Here is a 5,000-nt window from a genome sequence, read left to right on the forward strand (position 1 = left end):
GTCCAAGGCTCGACGAGAAAGACCGCAGGTTGAGACACTGGGGCAGTGGCAGCCCGCGGGACAGTGTCGGCAGATTCGGCAGCGCAGATTTGTGCGGCTGCAGGTTCGTCGGGGAAAATCGGCAGCGCAGATTTTGCGACGAACATGGGCTGGGCGATGGACTGTCCAGGCCAGGCAGGAAAATTTGTCGAGGGGACACGCTGACGAAACAGCGCTGGTTCAGGCACGGCGGGCAGTGTTGGAATCGGCAGCGCCGACGAAATCGGCAAAGTCGGCAGAATCGGCAGCGCAGATTTTTCGACGAACATGGGCTGGACGCTGGACTGGCCGGGCCATGCAGGAAAATTCATCGAGGGGACACGCTGACGAAACAGCGCTGGTTCAGGCACGGCGGGCAGTGGTGGAATCGGCAGCGCCGACGAAATCGGCAAAGTCGGCAGAATCGGCAGCGGGTGCTGGCGATGGGTCTGGACGGGCTGGATAGTCCAAGGCTCGACGAGAAAGACTGCTGGTTTAGACACTGGGGCAGTGGCAGCCCGCGGGACAGTGTCGGCAGATTCGGCAGCGCAGATTTGTGCGGCTGCAGGTTCGTCGGGGAAAATCGGCAGCGCAGATTTTGCGACGAACATGGGCTGGGCGATGGACTGTCCAGGCCAGGCAGGAAAATTTGTCGAGGGGACACGCTGACGAAACAGCGCTGGTTCAGGCACGGCGGGCAGTGTTGGAATCGGCAGCGCCGACGAAATCGGCAAAGTCGGCAGAATCGGCAGCGCAGATTTTTCGACGAACACGGGCTGGACGCTGGACTGGCCGGGCCATGCAGGAAAATTCATCGAGGGGACACGCTGACGAAACAGCGCTGGTTCAGGCACGGCGGGCAGTGGTGGAATCGGCAGCGCCGACGAAATCGGCAAAGTCGGCAGAATCGGCAGCGGGTGCTGGCGATGGGTCTGGACGGGCTGGATAGTCCAACGCTCGACGAGAAAGACCGCTGGTTTAGACACTGGGGCAGTGGCAGCCCGCGGGGCAGTGTCGGCAGATTCGGCAGCAGTGTCTGCCGATTCGGCAGCGTTGGCTTGTTGGCGCGGGGGGCCGATGCGAGTGGGGACTTGGGCAGCGGGCAGTGAAAGCAAGAGTTTCCCCGATGCTGCCGGGAAAAACGCTCCCCGGGATGGCCGGGTGAGATGACCCGGCGGCCCGTGACGGGTCATTCAATTCCATGCCCCGTCAACATAACTCCCGATGTACTGTTTGCTTTTTCGGAAGAAGAGATCCATCCCCCCATCCTCGGCCAGCCAAAAACGCTCCAATTAATGGCCGGGTGAGATGACCCGGCGGCCCGCGACGCGTCATTCAAATCACTGCCCTATCGGCTACAACTGCTGATGGGTGGGATTAGAGGCCTGCCATGGTGGTGAGGGGCGGCGAGGACCGTGAAAGCTAGAGTTTTTCAGAGGCTGCCGGGAAAAAGGCCCCTCGGGTGGCGGGGTGCGAGGACCAGGCGCGTCATTCAATTCTCTTCCCTATCAACTTGGCTCCCGTTGGCGGGATTGGAGGCCTACTGTTTGTTACAGGGCTAAAATCGTCAGGGGAAGAGCTGACGAAACAATGCTGGTTTGGATGCAGGGGGTAGTGTTGGAATCGGCAGCGCGAACAAAATCGGCAAAGTCGACAAAAAAGACTGTTGGTCTGGACATCGGGGCAGCGGCAGCCATGCCGACAGGGGGGGAAATCGGCAGCGCAGATTTGTGCAGCTGCAGGTTCGTCGGGGAAATCGGCAGCGCAGATTTTTCGATGAACATGGGCTGGAAGATGGACTGTCCAGGCCAGGCAGGGAAATTCATCAAGGGGACACGCTGACGAAACAGCGCTGGTTTAGACACGGTGGGTGCAGTGTTGGAATCGGCAGCGCCGACGAAATCGGCAAAGTCGGCAGAATCGGCAGCGGGTGCTGGCGATGAGTCTGGACGATTTATAGTCCAGGGCTTGATGGAAAAGACTGTTGGTCCAGACAATGGGGCAGTGGCGGCGCGGATTTGTGCAGCTGCAGGTTCGTCGGGGAAAATCGGCAGCGCAGATTTTTCGACGAACAGGGGCTGGGCGCTGGACTGGCCGGGCCAGGCAGGAAAATTCGTCAGGGGGCCACGCTGACGAAAACAGGGGCTGCGGAGTGGAAAATCGGCAGCGCAGATTTTTCGACGAACAGGGGCTGGACCGGCCGGGCCAGGCAGGAAAATTCGTCAGGGGGGCACGCTGACGAAAAGAGGGGCTGCCGCGTGGAAAATCGGCAGCGCAGATTTTTCGACGAACAGGGGCTGGACTGGCCGGGCCAGGCAGGAAAATTCGTCAGGGGGGCACGCTGACGAAAAGAGGGGCTGCCGCGTGGAAAATCGGCAGCGCAGATTTTTCGACGAACAGGGGCTGGACGCTGGACTGGGCCAGGCAGGAAAATTCGTCAGGGGGCACGCTGACGAAAAGAGGGGCTGCCGCGTGGAAAATCGGCAGCGCAGATTTTTCGACGAACATTCGTCAGGGGGGCACGCTGACGAAAAGAGGGGCTGCCGCGTGGAAAATCGGCAGCGCAGATTTTTCGACGAACATTCGTCAGGGGGGCACGCTGAGGAAAACAGGGGCTGCCGCGTGGAAAATCGGCAGCGCAGATTTTTCGACGAACAGGGGCTGGATGCTGGACCGGCCGGGCCAGGCAGGAAAATTCGTCAGGGGGGCACGCTGACGAAAACAGGGGCTGCGGAGTGGAAAATCGGCAGCGCAGATTTTTCGACGAACAGGGGCTGGACCGGCCGGGCCAGGCAGGAAAATTCGTCAGGGGGGCACGCTGACGAAAAGAGGGGCTGCCGCGTGGAAAATCGGCAGCGCAGATTTTTCGACGAACAGGGGCTGGACGCTGGACTGGGCCAGGCAGGAAAATTCGTCAGGGGGGCACGCTGACGAAAACAGGGGCTGCCGCGTGGAATGGCAGCCTACACGCAGATGCGAATTCGGCAGCGCACGATGGCTTGAGCAGGTCATGGGTTCGACTTGGCGCGATCTGAAACCTGGACGAGGGACTGTCGACGCTGGACGAGCCAGCGCGGTGGCCTGTCGTGCCCCGTTCAGGGGGGGCCTGCCGCGGAGACAGCCCTCGCGGGCTCGACAGCGCAGGCCAGCGTCCCCGACGTCGCTGGCCGCGGCAGGCGAGCTGCCGGGGTTCCCGCATTCCTACAAGAAAACGTCGTGCTTTCCACATGAAACCAATCCAGTAAAATCAGCCATATTTTTATGAGGCTGCCCACTGAATTTGGGGTCATTCCGGGCCGGTTCCTAGTTTTGCGGATTTACTCGATTTCTAATGGTAGGAAAATTAAAACAAATACTTCCCGACCTCGAAAAATTCTGGGAAAATTAATGAAGGTGGATTGGATTTTTGCCAACCTCTGTGCAAAATTTCAGCTCAAAATACCAAGAAATGAATTTTTTAGAGGGGGGGTGACAGCTGGGACCTAGTAGTGTCTCCCCCTGCCAGAGCTGCAATGACACTTATTGCTCTTTAGGGAGCCACCAGGCCGGCGCCCCTCAAAGACCACACGCGCGCGCGCGCCCGCCCGCGCTGGGCGCTGGGGCGCTGGGGCCTGAGGGCCTGGGGCCCTTGGGGGCCCTTGGGCGCTTGGGCGCGCGCGCGCGGCCCCCGCAGCCATGCCGCGCTGCGCGACGCGCGGACAGCCCCTGCTGGCTTGCTCTCTCGCCCGCGGGGGGGCTGCCTTCGGGCCCTGGCCCCCCGCGTTCTGGCCTGCCCCCCGCGTGGGAGAGGCTAGGCGCTGCAGGGGCCAGCCCGACGTCGCTGGCCGCGGCAGGCGACAGCCCGACATCGCTGGCCGCGGCAGGGGCCAGCCCGACGTCGCTGGCCGCGGCAGGCGACAGCCCCTGCTGGCTTGCTCTCTCGCCCGCGGGGGGGCTGCCTTCGGGCCCTGGCCCCCCGCGTTCTGGCCTGCCCCCCGCGTGGGAGAGGCTAGGCGCTGCAGGGGCCAGCACGACGTCGCTGGCCGCGGCAGGCGACAGCCCCTGCTGGCTTGCTCTCTCGCCCGCGGGGGGGCTGCCTTCGGGCCCTGGCCCCCCGCGCTCTGGCCTGCCCCCCGCGTGGGAGAGGCTAGGCGCTGCAGGGGCCAGCCCGACGTCGCTGGCCGCGGCAGGCCCCCCGCCGGGGTTCCCGCATTCCTACAACAAAACGTCGTGCTTTCCACATGAAATCAATCCAGTAAAATCAGCCATATTTTTATGAGGCTGCCCACTGAATTTGGGGTCATTCCGAGCCGGTTCCTATTTTTTCCGATTTCCTCGATTTTTAATGGTAGGAAAATAAAAAAAAATACTTCCCGACCTCGAAAAATTCTGGAAAAATTAATAAAGTTGGATTGGATTTTTGCCAACCTCTGTGCAAAATTTCAGCTCAAAATACCAAGAAATGAATTTTTTAGAGGGGGGGTGACAGCTGGGACCTAGTAGTGTCTCCCCCTGCCAGAGCTTCAATGACACTTATTGCTCTTTAGGGGGGTGCCCCCTGACTGGCCATGGGGCGCGCTGGCCTGGCGCCCATAGGCCTGCCGCGGGGGATATGTGGGCTGTTGCTAAACTCGGACTAAGGTGGGGGGCCTCATGGCCCGAAGTATTGCCGGCATCGATGACCTGTTTTCCGGCCGGCGACGACCCGATTCCGGCCACCGTCTTCGGGACCCGCTCCAAGCCGTCGGGCGCGTTGGGGCTGCTTATCCGCGGCGTGGGCGTGGCATTCATTTGCCGTGCTTGTGCCAAGGTGCTGGCAGCTGCTGCGCGGCTGTCTGCTTGCCGCGACGTCACGGCGGCGGTGGCCGCTGCCCCTGCTCGCAAGTCGGAGGCCTGGCCGACGCGGCTGGTGCGGACCGCCGAGCTTGGGGATTGCGAGGAGAGCTCTACGCTGGCGTGGGCGTGGCATTAAATTGCCGTGCGCGCGCCCATGCGTTGGCTCT

This window comes from Populus nigra, chromosome 2 (genome assembly GCF_951802175.1).
Source record: "Populus nigra chromosome 2, ddPopNigr1.1, whole genome shotgun sequence".
In the NCBI taxonomy this organism is placed as follows: domain Eukaryota; kingdom Viridiplantae; phylum Streptophyta; class Magnoliopsida; order Malpighiales; family Salicaceae; genus Populus; species Populus nigra.